This window comes from Pelophylax lessonae (assembly GCF_965119305.1).
Source record: "Pelophylax lessonae genome assembly, chromosome: 3".
In the NCBI taxonomy this organism is placed as follows: domain Eukaryota; kingdom Metazoa; phylum Chordata; class Amphibia; order Anura; family Ranidae; genus Pelophylax; species Pelophylax lessonae.
This window is the reverse complement of record NC_138770.1, coordinates 146,730,726-146,749,225: the sequence shown is the minus strand read 5'-3', so window position 1 is coordinate 146,749,225 and position 18,500 is coordinate 146,730,726. Positions and strand designations below refer to the sequence as shown.

The 18,500-nt window shown below is 45.7% G+C and overlaps 1 protein-coding gene across 1 annotated transcript in view; it reads left to right on the top strand.

The window, feature by feature from the left end:
* The window catches only part of TAF1B (TATA-box binding protein associated factor, RNA polymerase I subunit B), a 254,378-nt gene that overhangs the window by 158,489 nt on the left and 77,389 nt on the right, over positions 1-18,500 (top strand). The window lies entirely within an intron of this gene.

The window sequence follows — 18,500 nt, the reverse complement described above, 5'->3', positions numbered from 1 at the left end:
CTCAGACAGCATGAGGAGAGCCAATGAAGCTCATCCCATCAAAAGTCTGTCCATCACCAACTGGGAAGGAGCCCGGGACGGGTCATCCAAATTATGGTTGCCACAGAGAATAAAACTTTTTGTGTGCCTTACGATGTTGGTAGGTAACTTTTTCTCTAAACAACAAATTATTGACTTGTTCAACCCATTGCGCAGTCATTGGCACACTGGAGGTGATCCAATATCTAGCAATCAATTTGCGACTCACATACAGCAGGCGAAAGGACCGCCGTGTGGGCATGCGGGTTTAAAGTTTCTTCCTCCAGCGCCCCTAGCAGACACACAACCGGATCCTTAGGCAAGCGAAAGTTATAAACTCTGGATATAGAGTCAAATACCTCGCTCCAATATCTGAATAACTTGGGACATCTCCAAAGCATATGGATAAGAGTGCCTTGATCTCTGTTACATTTGGGACAGGTATCATTGTCCCTGCTCCCCCATTTGAAGAGCTGAACCGGGGTACGATAAGCCCGATGAAACAATAATAAATGGGAAGTTTCTGTGATGCTGACACCGAGACCAACGGTATAGAGGAAAGACACAACTCCCAAGTTTCGCAATCAACGGGGCCCCAGTCCCTCTCCCAGCCCGCACGGGCCGGTAGGGAATCCGGATCCTGCAAGGTGGCCAACAGGGTGAGATATATCCTAGATATCATGCCCCGTTTGTCAGTAGATTTAAACACGTCCAACGTCAGGGTATGTTCCGTCAGCCTAAGTGGGACCGTCCGTGACTGGATAGAAATGGCGTGGCGCAACTTCAGATACTTAAAGAAGTGCCTGGGAAGATCAAATTCCTGTTGAAGTTCCTGAAAAGACTTCAGCAGCCCCTCCCGGCGATAAACCTGCACAAAGAGCGCAAGTCCCTGCGACTCTTAGCACTCCACTCCCTCCAAACGAGACAACTCCCGATAATTGGAATTCCGCCACAGCGAAGTACCGTGGAAGAACCCCTTGATTCGGAGCATTCTCCGCACACATTGCCATAAAGTAAGGAAGAGTGATCGTCGGGAGCGAGGTCTGCAAGTCCGTGAACCCCGCCTCCAGATGCGTAAACGCTGTGTATGGGGAGTCCGGGGGGACTAAGTGGGCACGGGTGGGGTCAGAACGATCCTGCAGTTCCCAGCCTCCCAGGTGCTGCACCTGTGAGGCAAGAAAGTACACTCTAGGATTGGGGACCGCGAGTCCCCCACAGTCCTTACTCATCTGCAGAGTAGTAAGTCTAATACAAGGCCACCCGTTTTTTCCAAATTAGATTGCGAAACAAGGACTCCACGCGTAGGAACCATCGCTTCGGGATCCAGAGAGGAGCATTGTGCAAAACATAAAGAAGCTGAGGTGCCCAAATCATCTTAACCAGGTTAACCCGCCCCGCCACCGACAAAGGAAGTTTACACCATGCTGTACATTTAAGCCGAAATTTATGAAGCAGGGACACTCGATTAAGTTCAAGAAAGCGTCCCACATCAGGGGTCACCTGGATACCCAAATACTTGAATTGTTCAACCACCCGCACAGCTGCCGCTTGTTCAGATAGGGGGGCAGTAAGAGGATCCAGAGGCATGAGGACCGACATCCCAGTTTATAGAGCACCCGGAGAAGGATCCGAAAAGGTCAATAAGAGACATGGCTTCACTCAGAGACCCCCCCCCCCCCCGTGTCCCCCAAATAGAGCAAGGTGTCATCTGCATACAAAGAAATAACGTCTACGGAGGGGCCACGTTGGAAACCCACAATCTCCGGAGTGGCCCGAATACGTGCCGCAAGCGGCTCCAGAGCCATGGCAAACCGCAGGGGCGAAAGTGGGCACCCCTGCCGAGTGCCCCGCAACAGACGGAAGGGCTCCAACAGCTCCTCATTAATTCTCAATCGTGCTCGAGGGTTGGCATACAATAATTTAACCCAGCTAATAAACGTTTCCCCGACTCCGAAGCGTCTCAACACCGTCCACAGATAAAGCCACTCAACACTGTCGAAGGCCTTAGCGGCGTCTAGCGAAAATATCTCTCTGTTACCAGGGTTATCTACAGGGAGTTGGAGATTGAGGAACAGTCGTCGGAGATTCAAAGCCGTAGCCCGTGTGGGTATAAAGCCCGATTGATCTCTATGGATAATAGTCTGTATAACCTTGGAGAGTCTAGAGGCCAACATCTTGGCTAGTAGTTTAACGTCTGACCTCAGCAGGGAAATGGGCCTATACGAGTCAGCTAGTAACGGGTCTTTACCAGGCTTAGGGATCAGGACTATAATAGCCTCACCCATAGAGTCGGGCAGAGATCCTTTCTGCAGGGCGTCGTTAAATACTTGTAGCAGGACAGGAACTAGTTGTGCAGAATAGCGCCCATATACCTTGGACGGCAAGCCGTCCACTCCCGGCGACTTACCCCTCGGGGCAGCTTTTAGGGCCAGAAGTAACTCGTCCTCAGTCAGGGGGGCATCCAGGTCCCCGTCCTCCTGGGCAGAGAGCACAGGCAATTCACAGGTATCCAAGAGGTCCTCCACCACCTGAGGGGCGGTGGACACCTTGGACGAGTACAGGTCCGAGTAAAACTCCCGGAGAGCCCTAGAGATCTCAGGGGTGGTACTCCACCGGACACCCGATGGGTCCCGTAGCTCAGCAATAAATGCGGCCGGTTGCTGGGAACGCACCTGCATGGCCAGTACATGACCCCTGCTCTCCCCCTCCTCATAATGTTTCTGCTGAAGAAAGAACCCTTTATTTTCAGCCAGTTGCAGCGCCACCGTTTTAGAAAGGGATTGAGCTGCCAACCAATAACGTTGGGTGTCATCAGAGGGGCTATTCACATAGGCCGCCTCTGTCCTCGTTACCTCAGCCATCACAGTATTCTCCCATAATTTAGTCGAAGTCTTAATCTCAGAAATCAGGTAACTAAATTGGCCTTGCAGAAAGGCCTTTGCGGCATCCCACACCACCCCCAGTTCAGCTGTATTCAAATTGGTCGCAAAGAAGGAAGTTAACAGAGCAGGTATAGGGTCAGGTCGAGGGAAGAGCGTCAACCAGAAGGGGTTCAGTTTCCATAGGGGCCTCCCCGACCTAGTCAGGAGAGACAATCTGATCCGAAGCGGAGCATGATCCGAGACCAGTCTCGGACCATACTCGGCTCCGACCACCAGGGGCAACAAGGCCTTGTTACCGAACCCCATATCAATACGGGAAAGGCCCGTCCGCGCGGCTGATTAACAGGAGTACACTCAGTCCCCTGGGCGACCCAACTGCCAGACATCCGTCAGTCCCAGCTCCCCCAACAGCCGAGCAAAGGTAGAACCCGTGCCAGCCGGCGGAGGGGGCCCGGAGTGAGGGGTGAGCCTGTCTAAATGGGGGTCTAGTGTAGTATTAAAATCACCGATCACCAACAGAGGAACCGCTGGAAGGCCAGCGATCCTCTCCGCCAGCGATCCTCTCCGCCAGCAATCCAATTACTCCAGCTGAAAAAGGAGGTGGGATATAAACTGAAAGTATCGCACAGGTCAACCCCCCAACATTACATAGCAAAAGCACATATCTGCCCTCTGGGTCCATATAACTAGAAGAGCAATTAAAACGAACCCCCCTCCACACCAGAATACATACTCCCTCGAATAAGTAGAAAGGGTGGAGTGGTACTGGTAGCTATACAGAGTAGGAGCAAGACTGGGGGGAGGGTCAGGGGACAAATGAGTCTCCTGCAGGCATACCACATCAGCTTGCAATCTCTTCAGGTTCCGAAGTACAGCATTTCTCTTCAGCGGATTATTCAGTCCACGAACGTTCCAGGAAACAACGGTCAAGGTGTCAGCCATAGCAGTTCAGGCAACATAGGGCATAGGTAAGGAGGTCAATGCAGAGAGGGACAAGGCATCCCAACACTCCACCACGGGGCCAATGGCCACTGCGGGGGGAGAAGAGGTTCAAGGCATCTGTAGCAACGGGGGACAGTCCCAGTTCCCAGCACTTACACGAGTAACCCCATCTGTCCTTGGGAGATGCACTCAACAAGGGAAGAGCTGGATCATACAAAAAAAAGACTCCAGTGGAAAAAAGGGGGTATAAAGAACACAGGGAAAACAAGGGCTTCAGGGGGCATCCAAACACAGAAGGTCGGGGATCCACGGCATGCCCACCGCCAACATGGTCCGGTGGGAAGCGGTCATCTCCAAAGTTAGTCCAACCATTACCCATCGGGGGGAAACGGTGGGAGACGCAGCTGTCTCAGCAGTCTCCACAGGAGCAGCGTGCAAAAAGAACACAGGAACCAAGTAACTGGTAATGAGGGCAGTCCGTACATGCAGAGCAACCCCCGCTCAGCTAAAGGAGCCTCAGTGGGCACCCGATCCCAAACTCAGCAGAAACAGCAGCAAAACAGAGTCAGATAGGAATACAGGATTTAGGGGTCCCCTCGTCTCAGGGACAATCCAGGTCGCTGAGCCCGACCCTCCACTTCCAGCCATTGTGCCGCGGCCGCAGGGTTATCAAAGAACTTCACTCCATCCCGAGCCACCACTCTGAGTTTGGAAGGATAGAGCATGGCATATTGTAGGTTTAGCTCTCTCAGCCTCCGCTTCACCTCCCCAAACTTCGCTCTCTGCCTCTGCACCTCCGCCGAATAGTCTGGGAAAAGGGAGACTTTAGAATTATCCACCACCAGCTTGTCTTGCAGGCCAGGGGCTTTGGTCAGGATGACATCCCTGTCCTTATAGTTAAGCAGTTTAAAAATGAAAGTGGGGGGAGGTGCTCCTGGCGGGAGAGGATGCATGGGAACTCGATGCGCCCTTTCCACTGAAAACATGGGAGTGAAGGCATCCTGCCCAAAAGTGTCAGTTAACCAGCTTTCAATAAAACGAACAGGATTTTTACCCTCAGCCCACTCCGGAATGCCAATAGCTCTAACATTATTGCGCCTCATCCTGTTCTCCAGATCCTCCAGCCTGGCGGCCTGCTGCGCAGCCAGGAGCGCAGTATGTTTGACCTCCCGTTGGAGAGGGGGCATATCATCCTCAATAGAGCTCCCCCTACCCTCCACAGCCGAGGTGCGTTCCCTGTGTTTTTGCATGTCCTACCTGAGGAATGAAATTTCAGATTTAACTCCCTTCAATTCCACTGTGAGTGCAGCAATAGAGGTGTTGCAGGCTGTGACCGCTGACATAATGTCTCTCAGGGTAGGCTCAGGAGCATGTATTGGGGAGGAGGGTTGAGGATGGCCCACAGTATCCCAGTCAGAGAGCTGAGCAGAGAGATCACCGAGCGGGGCAGTGTCATCATTGTCAGAATGAGAGGCAGGAGAGGTGGTAGGGGTGGCCGCCGCCACAGGAGTAGATATAGTGGGAGGCTTATTGAAAAACTTCATGGCCGCATCCCTGTAGCTTTCCCTCTGGGAGCCACGCTGCGGCTGGGCGCCATCTTGGGCCTGTGACTCTGGAGCCGGGGGGCCGGTCTTCTGCCCTTTAGACATCGGGCAGCGGGGACTCACCGAGGGATCCGGGTGTTCAGCAGGTCTCCAAGCTGCTAAATCCGGTAAGATTGCGGTCGGATCGGGTGTCCGCCAGGATAGATGAGCAGGATCTCCAGCGGAGCGAGAGCTGCACACGTGCGGCTACATTCGCTGCTCGGCCACGCCCCCCAAAACGGTGGCTGTTTATAAATGTTTTCACACAACTTATACTCAGGATTCACACATTTTCCCAATTTAATGCAGTTAGAAAAATATGTGAATCTTGGGTGACAGGTGTTTGAATTTTGGAAGAAACATTTATAAATAGACGCATTTAGAGAAAAAAAAATCTCCTTACATAAAACAGTGAAAAGAATGTACCTTCCCTTTTAATTACAGGTTTGTTTAAATCTTGAACATATTGTACAGGCACAGTTAAAGGAATGGGGAAGTTTATTTTGCCCCAAGGGTACATTTCACCTATAGTGTCCTTTTTAAACACAACATATTTCAGCTGAAATGTCAAGTTAAAAAAAAACACATCTGAAGCCTTAACTTAGACATTTCCATTGTAGAGGAGGTTCTTTGTCTCGCAGACGTGATTAAATCTTTGAACTCACACTTCTCTGTCAGCAACCTAGAAAATACATATGTTTAAGTTACTAAAGCTGGCCATACACGGAGGAAATTGGCTTGTAGGGGGCCCTATTGGGTGCATCTCATCCAACATCCCTTGGTATTGGATACTTTGACAGCAGGCTGAGCCGGCTGTCAGAATACAATATCCACAGGGGGAGATTCGTCTATCTGCACTGTATATAGCATGGATAGAGGACTCTGTTCGATTTTTTTGGATGGCCAGCTTAACATTACACTTGTATGCAAAGGTTTGGACACCCTTGGTCAAATTGCATAGCTCGGCGATTATCCTAAATGTTAACCCATTCCTATTTATTGGGACATCATTTTGCAGATGTTAATTCACAATATTTTTTATTTGCCAAGTTATTTATTTAATTTTTTAAATCTGTTGGTAAGTGTCAGACAGGCAGTATTTGCAAGATAATCTTAGAATATTTATGAAGCATTCTGCAAGGAATGAGAGAAACAAGACTTAGCTTGCTACAAGAAACATTTGGAGGTTGTAATTTCCTTCAAAGAGAGGTCAAGAAATACTAAAAGGGTGCCTAGACTTTTAAAAAATTAACCTACTCTAATGCTGACCATACACTATACAAAAAATTAGCCCAAATTTGGTCATTTGGGCAGTTCGTTTGTTTTTCGACCAGTTAATGGGCACAAATCCGTAATCGGTTGTGGCGTTTTTGAGCCGAGAAAACAAAGGACAAGTTTGGAAATTTTCTGCCGAACAAACGATAAATTGAAAGGTTTATGTGTTTCTCTTCCAAACTGTTTGTACTAGAGATATGTTCAAAAAATGTGAGAGTTTGCAAACCCTCTTAGAACTTGTACCTTTAGGTAAGCCTTTAATAAGGCTTACCTTTAGGTACTGTAAATATCTCCTAGACTTGCACCATTTAAGAGATATTTACTTTTAATACAGCCGATGACGTCATTGGCACATGCGCTCTGAAGGAACGGCCACCTGTGCCGTTCCTTCAGAGCCCTCTGCCGCAAACGGCGGCTCCTGTGCGCATGCGCGGGAATGATGTAATCGCGCCTCCGGCCAATCAGATGGCCGGAGGAATCGAACCAGGAAGCTGTCACTGAGCGGGCGGCACTGCGGAGGCTTCGTTCTAAGGTAGGTATTTCATAATGAGTTAGTATGTGATGCATACTAGCTCATTATGCCTTTGTCTTTCAGGGTTTTTTATTTTCATTTTTTTGGGGAAGGTTTACTTCCTCTTTAACAAAAAACTGATTCATTTATGTCCATTGAACGATTTATTGGTCATTACATGATGGCACTATCGTTTGCTCTCACGGCCGAGTGTTCTTTTTTCGAAAAAGAGTTTAAACTATTTTTTGTATAGTGTATGGCCAGCAATTAGATTAGAACTAGTAATAGTAAATGTTACAGCCACAGCTGATGAAAGGAGCTTGGACAAGGTCTGAAACATCTTCAACATTCTTAAACACATTAGGGCACTTTCACACTGATCCGTAGCAAAAACGTGCTAACAACGCAAATGTGTTTTTGCTGTGATTTTACTGCATTTGTGGTGCATTTTTCACAGGACATCTTATTGAAAAACACAACACGGTTTCGTTATTGATGCGTTTTTGGCACAGGTTTTTAACTGACCAAATAGGTACCAAAAATGTGGCAAGCAGGATTTTTTACACCGCAAATGACCAGTGTGAAGACATACATAGAATTTAAAGCAATGCATTTTTCTTCAGCTTTTCTTGTGCTTTTTAAACGCAAAAGTGCTTCAAAAACTGCATAGTGTGAAAGCAGCCTTAGGGCCCTTTCACAAAAATAGGTTTTACCGAGATTTGCTGTGTTTCAGATGTGTTTCCAGTGCATTTCTAGTACGATTTTCGGTTGCCTGCACCTGTGAAAAATGGACAGGATGCATTTGTGTTGCATTTTTGCCATGTTTTCCATTCATTTCAATGTGTTTTTGATGCAGTTTTCAAAACCGCACCAAAGATGCATTATGCAGGACTTTTCAAAAAGTGCTGCACCAATAGCACAGTGGTGTGAAGCATCCCATAGGACTTAAAGAGAAACAATTTTCTTGTGTTTTTCTTGCAAAGTAAAAACGCAGGAAAAATGTATCAGTGTATTTGTGCGTACAATTCATTCCTTAGGCTAAATCTATTGTTTTTTTTTTCAAAATATTTTTGTTCAAATGCATGTATTTACATGCATTTGCGCATAACGGCATAAAATGCTAACCTGGAGCACAGATTTTTTCCACTGCGGGTTCCCGTTCACACTGCTATATGAATCGCTGGGGGTGTCAATACAAAGTTAACGACACCCCCAGATCAGTTTGCATATCGCAGTGCGAACTGTCAGTTCGGACATGAATCAGATCGCATAGGTGTGTACACCCACGCAATCTGATTATGGTGCAGACCAACAAACGGGTCTTGCGTGTCTTTGGTCCGAATGCAATCCAAATTCAGCCATACAATCTGTATGGCTGAATTCGCAATGCACAGACATCGCATATGATTTGCATAGCAGTGCGGTGCGAATCGCATGCGATGTCTGACATAGCATATGTGTGAACCGGCACTCAATCGGCTAATTATTATTTTTTTTTTCTGCAAGAAAGTAGCCACTGCCTGAGTAGAAAAGCAGACAGCACTCTGTAGAGAAGAACCCTTTGGCTATGTATGAACATGTGAATAAACTCTTACTTCTGAAAAGCATTGTGTGTTTGGTTCCCTTCTCAGAGTCATTTGATAGGCTGTGAGGCTTTTGGTTTCCTTTAAAGTCCTCCCAAAACATAACAAATATTTTTAACAAAAAAGAGCTCTACCAAACGGTGGAGCAGAACGTTAAAGGGCTACAAATAACAAACATGTTATACTTACATTCTCTCTGCAGCGGTTTTGCACAGAGCAGCCCAGATCCTCCTCTCCTCGGGTCCCTCGTCCGTGATTCTGGCTTCTCCCTTCTGCAGAGTGCCCCCACAGCAAGCAGCTTGCTATGGGGGCACTCGAGCTGAGCCGCTGCTCTGTGTGTCCATTCAGACACAGAGCTGCAGTTTGGCCCCGCCCCCCCTCTCTCCTTATTGGCTCATTGACTTTGACAGTAGCAGGAGCCAAATGCTTGGTCTGGTGTCCTATGTAAACCGCAATTACACCATGGATGTGAAGTATCACCTCGAACGTCTGATCAATGGCAGTAATTCTTACAGTAGACCTCCTCTGTAAATCTAAAGTGGTAATCCTGTAAAGGCTTTTAAAAATGTATGTAGTTTGTCACCTCTGCAAGGGTGTGTGCAATTTTAAAGCATGTCATGTTTGGTAGCGATGTACTTGGCATAAGATCATCTCTTATATTTTACCAAACAATTGGGCAATATATATGTATTTATGCATTCAATTTAAAAAAAGTGTTTTTTCTCTTTCGTTCATTGACGGACACAGCTCCATATCTTTTGGTTATGCTGCTCTCCATAGGAGTATGACTAGGCAGAAAAAAAACAAATAGACGTTGCCTATAGTCAACCCGCTGGGTCTGCGTCCACGCACCCTGAGTGCTCTGAAAGTGAGCATGAGTCATATTCCACTACAACCACGCATGGTAAGGTGCTTGTGAAGGCACTGATTGTATCAGTGCGGGAAACTTTAAAAATGGAGGAATTAAAATGCTGCGTCGGTGCAATTTGGTACCCACAAAGCATTCAAGGTGACTAAGGTGTTCATCTTTCCAGCCTCTTTTGATGATATTGTCGCAAGTCAGTGGGGTTCCCTGAAATGCATGGTTGGGATACCAAAGGATTTTGCTAGGAGGTATCCTTTCAGGTTTCCAGGATTGAATAAAGCAACACTGCTACTGGTGGAGGACTCCCTGTCCTTTAAAGACCCGGTGGACAGGAGAGCTGAGTCTCTGGTCTGATACCTTTTTTTTAACATGGCAGGTTCAATCCTACTGGGGTACCTGGACGATCTTATTGTGTGAGCAGAGTCTCTGTCTGTCTTACAAGATGATTTGAACATCACTGTGTGAACTCTGCAAGAGTTTGGCTGGAAACGGAATTTTCAGAAATCAGCTCTGACTCCATCCAACAGACTGGATTACCTGGGCCTGACTCTGGATTCAGCCTGGGTGTTTCTTCCAGAGACAAAACTCCAGAAGTTGCAGGATGCGATTCAGCTCTTGTTATCCAATGGTCAGTCATCTCTCAGGACTTGCATGCAAGTGCTGGACTTGATTGTCTCCACTTTCTAGGTGGTTCCGTTTTAGCAGTTCCATACCAGGCCTTGGGAAAAGGAGATTCTTGCCAAATGGGACAAGAATCCACAATCTTTGGATAATCTGATCCTGTTGAGCCGGGGTACGAGGGGATCCTTGGTGGCTTTGTTCCCTGGTGCTTCAACAGGGAAAGTACTTTCTTCTTGTACTTGTCTGGCCGGATGGGGAGGTGTCTTGGGGACAGATTCGGCTCAAGAGGTTTCAACTCAGGAGGAGTCCAGTCTGCCGATCAATAGCCTGGAGATTCCGGCGATCAGGCTTTCCTGTCCCAGTGGATGGATCGTCTGCAGGGGTGCCCGGTAAGGATTCAGTCGGACAATGCCACAGCCGTGTCATATGTCAATTATAAAGGGGACACCAAAAGTGCCCTAGTGGCCAGAGAATTGGTCTGCATTCTGAGGTGGGCAGAACGTTTTATTCCAGCCCTCTCTGCTGTGCACATTCCAGGGTTGGAACATTTGCAGGCAGACTACCTCAGTCAACAGGCGCTGGATCCGGTGTTCCATGAGAATAACCTACCCCGTGAGAAATGCCTACCCTCGTCACTTCCTGTCAGGAACAGCTGAGCAGCGTAGCAGTGCGCATGCTCAAAGCCCCGGATACGTAATGGAACAGCTGAGGAGCTGACTAGTGCACATGCACGGAGGGTATGAAATGATCATGGCAGTGTGTGTAAGGCGGCGGTTACATTAAAACAGCTATGCTGCAATATGAGTCATCTCCACTCCTATCCCTGTCACTTCTCTGATCTTGGCTAGTAAATATGAAAGCGGCTCTCAGCTCCATGATTTATCTTTTCATACACCCGCCGCCGCTTTTATATTTACTAGCCCAGATCAGGGAAGTGACAGTGATAGGAGCGGAGATGACTCATATTGCAGCACAGCTGTTTAAATGTAACCGCCGCGTTACACACACTGCCATGATCATTTCATACCCTCCATGCATGCTCACTAGTCAGCTCCTCAGCTGTTCAATGCACCGGAAGTGACGAGGGTAGGCATTTCTCACGGGTAGGTTTTTCTCACGGAACACCAGGTGAATGGTCTCTTCACCAGGAAGTGTTTTTAACAACTGTGTCTCCAGTGGGGGACTCCAGGCGTGGACCTGTTGGCTTCTGGTATCAACCAGAAGGTTCAGAGGTTTGTGACAAGGTCCCCGGATTTTCTGGCCAATGCCTCTGATGGCAACTGGGGCCAGTATCATCTCGTATACATCTTTCCTCCATTAAAACTTCTGCCGAGACTTCTACGCAGAATCGAAGCAGAAGGGATTCCAGTCATTCTGGTGGCTCCAGACTGGCCTAGTAAGGATGGTAACCGATGACCCATCTAGACTCTCTCTCTCGAAGATCCTTTGTCTCAAGGACCGATCTTCCATCCTGCTTTGCGGCCCCTGGTTTTAATGGCTTGGCTATTGACCGCAAGGTATTGGAGGACAGAGGGTTGTCAGATTCAGTAAATCCTACACTGTTAAAAGCTAGAAAATCCACTTCTAGAAAAATGTATCATTGAGTTTGGAGAGCGTACATTACTTGGTGTGAGGGTCGAGGGGTTTCTCCCCAATCCTTTTCTGTGTCTCGTCTGCTGGAGTTTCTACAACGAGGTGTAGATCAGCGTTTGGCCCTGGGCACCATCAAGGGTCAGATTTCCGCCTTGGAAATCTTTTTCCAATGGCCATTGGCCTCCAATTTCTTAGCTGACACTTTCGTTCAGGGGGTATGCCACCTGGCTTCTCCGGTTAGGTCGCCGTTGCCTCCAAGGAACCTCAATCTGGTACTGTCGGTTCTTCAAAAACCACCTTTTGAAAAAATGTGAACTTTCTCTTGCCTATCCTGTCACAGAAGGTGGCCTTCTTGGTGGCTATCACTTCAGCATGCAGGGTGTTGGAGCTGGCTGCTTTTTCCTTTCGGTCACCCTACCTGGTGGTTCACAGGGACAAAGTGGTGCTTCGTCCCTGTCAGTCCTTCCTGTCTAAGGTCGTCTCGGGTTTCCTTTTAAATGAAGACATTGTGTTGCCTTTCTTGTGCCCTAAGCCAAAACATTCTAAAGAAATTGCTTTACATTCCCTGGATGTGGTTCGGCAGTTAGGGTTTACCTGGCGGCGACTGGGTCGTTCCGAAAATCAGGTTCCTTATTTGTCCTTCCGGATGGATCTCGTAAGGGGCAGACCGCATCTGCAGCGACCATTTCCAGATGGATCAGGCAGACGGTGGGGCAGGCCTATTCTTTTTAAGGGTTAGGTTCCTCCTTTCCCTGTTAAGGCGCATTCTACGAGGGCGCTTAGTACTTCTTGGGCCTTTCGTCATCAGGCGTCAGTGGTACAGGTTTGCAAGGCGGCCACCTGGTCGTCCTTTGCACACATTCACAAAGTTTTACCAAGTAGATGTACTGTATTAGCATCTGCAGATACTGCCTTCGGCTGCAAAGTTTTGCAGGCTGCTGTTGCTGAGGCTCCTGCCTCTTGAGGGTGTATTTTTTTTTCCTGGTAGGTGAGCTCCAGTTGTTCCTGGTTAAGCTCCTGGTTTACCTGGTTGGCTAAGTTTAGCTCCTTTGGGAAATATGTTTATTGCTTTGTTTTTCCCACCCCTCATGTTGATACTGCTTTGGGACGTCTAAAGTGTCAAAGAAGTTTTGGAGCTGTGTCCGTCAATGAACGAAAGAGATAAACACACAAAACCCCCTAGGGATGGGACTATGAAGGCAAACCATTCAAAAAGACAAAATACTGATTATGTAATGTATAAAAAGTAAGTATTTATTATATATACATTAAAATAGTTGCTTGACCACGCTGCTGCAATCTTCTATCTCCTTTGAGATATCTACCTGAGCCTTCTCTTGACATTTCATGGCCTCCGAAACTGTGATATAGGTAGTGAGGAGTGAAATCAACAATTTACTCCCTTAGAAAGCCTGAAGGTGGTGATTCGTTTTTGGGGTCCTGGCTAGACTGCTAAAAAGTCTCACACATGTGGTATCAAGAGAAGCAGCAGAATGTATTTTGGGGTGTAATTTCACATATAGCCATGGCATGTTTGAGCAATATACAGTGCCTTGCGAAAGTATTCGGCCCCCTTGAACTTTGCGACCTTTTGCCACATTTCAGGCTTCAAACATAAAGATATAACTGTAATTTTTTGTGAAGAATCAACAAGTGGGACACAATCCTGAAGTGGAACGAAATTTATTGGATATTTCAAACTTTTTTAACAAATAAAAAACTGAAAAATTGGTCGTGCAAAATTATTCAGCCCCCTTAAGTTAATACTTTGTAGCGCCACCTTTTGCTGCGATTACAGCTGTAAGTCGCTTGGGGTATGTCTCTAGCAGTTTTGCACATGGAGAGACTGAAATTTTTGCCCATTCCTCCTTGCAAAACAGCTCGAGCTCAGTGAGGTTGGATGGAGAGCGTTTGTGAACAGCAGTTTTCAGTTCTTTCCACAGATTCCCGGTTAGATTCAGGTCTGAACTTTGACTTGGCCATTCTAACACCTGGATATGTTTATTTGTGAACCATTCCATTGTAGATTTTGCTTTATGTTTCGGATCATTGTCTTGTTGGAAGACAAATCTCCGTCTCAGGTCTTTTGCAGACTCCATCAGGTTTTCTTCCAGAATGGTCCTGTATTTGGCTCCATCCATCTTCCCATCAATTTTAACCATCTTCCCTGTCCCTGCTGAAGAAAAGCAGGCCCAAACCATGATGCTGCCACCACCATGTTTGACAGTGGGGATGGTGTGTTCAGGGTGATGAGCTGTGTTGCTTTTACGCCAAACATAACGTTTTGCATTTTTGCCAAAAAGTTTGATTTTGGTTTCATCTGACCAGAGCACCTTCTTCCACATGTTTGGTGTGTCTCCCAGGTGACTTGTGGCAAACTTTAAATGACACTTTTTATGGATATCTTTAAGAAATGGCTTTCTTCTTGCCACTCTTCCATAAAGGCCAGATTTGTGCAGTATACGACTTATTGTTGTCCTATGGACAGAGTCTCCCACCTCAGCTGTAGATCTCTGCAGTTCATCCAGAGTGATCATGGGCCTCTTGGCTGCATCTCTGATCAGTCTTCTCCTTGTATGAGCTGAAAGTTTAGAGGGACGGCCAGGTCTTCGTAGATTTGCAGTGGTCTGATACTCCTTCCATTTCAATATTATCGCTTGCACAGTGCTCCTTGGGATGTTTAAAGCTTGGGAAATCTTTTTGTATCCAAATCCGGCTTTAAACTTCTCCACAACAGTATCTCGGACCTGCCTGGTGTGTTCCTTGTTCCTCATGATGCTCTCTGCGCTTTAAACGGACCTCTGAGACTAGCATAGTGCAGGTGCATTTATACGGAGTCTGGATTCTATTTATCATCATTAGTCATTTAGGTCAACATTGGATCATTGAGAGATCCTCACTGAACTTCTGGAGAGAGTTTGCTGCACTGAAAATAAAGGGGCTGAATAATTTTGCACGCCCAATTTTTCAGTTTATTTGTTAACAAAGTTTGAAATATCCAATAAATTTCGTTCCACTTCATGATTGTGTCCCACTTGTTGTTGAGTCTTCACAAAAAATTACAGTTTTATATCTTTATGTTTGAAGCCTGAAATGTGGCAAAAGGTCGCAAAGTTCAAGGGGGCCGAATACTTTCGTAAGGCACTGTATCATTTAAGTGACAACTTTGTGTAAGGAAAAAAAACATGAACTCAACATGCCTCTCAGCAAATGGCTTGAAGTGTCTACTTTCCAAAAAAAGGGTCATTTGGGGAGGTTTGTGCTATCTTGACATTTCAGGACCTCTGAAACTGTGATGGGTAGTGAGGAAGTAAAATGAGCAATTTACGCCCTTAGAAAACCTGAAGGTGGTGATTGGTTTTCGGGGGTCCAGTACAAAGCTAGGCTCCCAAAAAGTCTCACACATGGGGTATCCCTATACTCAAGAGAAGCAGCAGAATGTATTTTGGGGTGTAATTCCACATATACCCAAGGCATGCGTGAGCAATATATAATTTCAATGACAACTTTGTGTAAAAAAAAAAAAAAAAATCTCTATATATTTTTTTGTCATTTTTCAAACACCTGTGACAAAAAAAAAAAAAATAATAATCAATGGGCTTAACTTGCCTTTCAGGAAATTCCTTGGGGTGTCTACTTTCCATAAAGGGGTAATTTGAGGTGTGTTTTGTATTGCCCTGCCATTATAGCACTTCAAGAAATGAGATGGGCAGTCAAAGTAAAGGCTGCGTAAATTCCAGTATATACACCATAGTTTGTAGACACTATGACACTATAATTTTTGCGCAAACCAAAAAATACGGTTATTGAGATTTTTTTATCAAAGAGATTTAGCTAAATACATTTTGGCCTAAATGTATGACAAACATTGAGTTTATTTGAAAATTTATATAAGGAAAAAGTAGAAAATTTAGTTTTTTCTCGGTCTTTTTTTTGTTTATATCGCAAAAAAATAAAAAACGCAGAGGTGATCAAATACCACCAAAAGAAATCTTTATTTGTGGGAAAAAAGGTCATAAATTTTGTTTGGGTACAGCGTTGCATGACTGCCCAATTACCAGTTAAATTCATGCAGTGCCAAATTGCAAAAAATGGCCTGGTCATTAAGGGGGTAAAGCCTTCCAGTCCCTAAGTGGTTAAACCCTGCGAATGCTGCTTAAATGGGCCAAAATCAGAAGTAACGCTCGCCGAGTGTATCAGGAGCCAAAACTTTTGCTGGAGGCGCTAAGCAGAGCATCATGTGGCATGCTAATACCCCAATCCCCTCATTTACAGGTTGGGGGGGGGAGGAGGCATTAAAAATACAGTTTAGCCTACACCCCCTCAACTGCAAGTCTGATTAAGCCCTTAATCTGTTTCTGGAAACTGTGGTCTCTCTACAGAGTTCCAACACACCCTCTGCTGAGTGAGAGCTAGAGAGCATGAGTTTTGCTGATTGCAGAACTATGTGACTCAGCAGAGGGCATATTGAACCTCTACACATAGAAAACTGTTTCAGTACATAGAACAAGGGTCCTTGATTCTATACAGCATGCTGGCAGGGTACAGGCTTTTCTACTGTGGCTGCTTCCTAAAGAAAACAAATTGTAAGATTTTACACAACTTTTGTTTTTATGTACTTTGAATGCATTTAGCTGATTTAAGTTAAGAGATCATTTTGTTTTTAAAAAGCTAATAATTCAAAAACAATCAGATTATCAAGTTATAAGATTAAAATATATATGAAAGTAATTGGCGCATGAGCACACATCCTTCTATAAAAAAAAAAAAAAAAAAAAGAACTCTCGTGTTTAGTTAAATTTAATTGTATTAATTTTTTCTCTACATTGCTAGGAGAAAGCAAATTTCTCGCTTGTTTTTTACAAAACTTGTTTACAGAGCTGGTTGTGTAGAGCACACAATGTCACTTGCCCCTGGTCACATTTTATTGTCAGTGTCCTTCCAGTGATTACAGTGCAAACCCCTCCTCTTGCCCTGTAGCTTTGACTTATATGGGAATTTCCACTTGCCCTCCAGGCAGGTTACATTATCCCTCCGGCAGAGACATAAGATTGTGGTATTTCTTGTTAGTGCTATTTTGTGTGCCAGTGTGAGCGGCAATTGCTGACTGTGTAGATGCCTAGTGATGGTGGAGCCAGAGTTTCTTGTAAAACTGGAAATGTAGGAGTCAGAGAATTTTTCTTACTAAGTAAGGTGATAAATGAGCCTGCATGTCCTTGTGTTTCCAGCACACATAGGTCAACTTGTCTTTCTGTTGTTGTTCAGGTTGTTCAGCTTGTGGCTTGCAGCTAATTACTAGTTAGGAGTGGATTGTCAGCCATGTGGCGCATGTTCAAACCTGGTTTCCATGGATCTTGACACACACAGGCATGAAGTGGTAGCAACACGACTGCTAAACACATTTAGCTACAATCATCATTAAAAGATTAAAAGCACAGCTTTATGTAAGTTTGTACCCATAGGCATTAGAGTAATGTGTTCATGCTTTGTTCCACCAACTAGATCTTTTAATATACCACTTTGTAAATAAAGACGTTAAAATAGTGCCTTCATTCCTTCCAGTTTTCTCTATTCAGATTGCAGGCTCTGGAAGTTATATATTGTACCCAATTACACTTGACAGACCAGGGTTTCTTAAGGAGTTGTGCTGTAGGTAGTACAGTAGCTTAACTGCTAGCACTTCTGCCTTGCAACACTGGGGTCTTTGGTTCAAATCCAAGCCATAACCCTATTTGCATGAAGTTTGCATAACCTGCTTGTGCTTGGTTTCCTTTGGGTACTCCGATTTCCTCCCATAATTCAAACACATGATGGTAGGATAATTGTCTCCTATCTAAACAGGCACTATTCTGTGTATGTGTGGTAGGGATCTTAGGCTGTAAGCACCTTGACTTTAGGGAGTGATGAGAAACAGCATGGAAAGTTCTTGATCAGTTGTTGGCGCTGTAAAAAATACCTGTAATAAAGAACAATTTGGCTACCAGCAACTCTGCTTTCTCTCCCGCCTGGGTTCCCATGGATCTTGGTGGTCAAACGTTTAAGCCGCCTATAACCTATAAGCAGCTTCTCTAGAGCCTTTAGAGGTTTACATGTACTCAGTGTTCACCCGATTCTGTAAGCTCACTTTGTGCCTGGCAGGTAAGGCAACTAGCAGTAATGGCTCCTACAAGATGTTGGACTGCCATATCAGACCCTGAATACTGCTGTGTACTTCCTGCAATGAGAACAGGGGTCTTTGGTTCGATTCCAAGCAAGGACACTATGCATGTTCTCCCTGTGCTTGCGTTGGTTTCCTCCGGTATTTGTTTCCTAAGACATGCAGGCAGGTTAATTGGCTTCTGCCTAAACTGGCCTGAGTATGTATGTGAGGTAGAGATTTTAAATTGTAGGCTCCTTGAGCTCAAGGACTAATATGAAGGTACCGTATATAAAGTGCTGCATAAATGATGGGTGCTATATAAATAAGTATAATAAAATATGGCTACCGGCAGCTCTGCTATCTCTCCCTCCTGGGTTCACATGGGTTCAGGTGGGTATACTTTTCAGCTTTATATGTTTTCTTCTAGAACCTATAGAGGTTTACCTGTACACAGTGTTGCCCTGTCTCTGTAAGCTCACCTTGTGTCT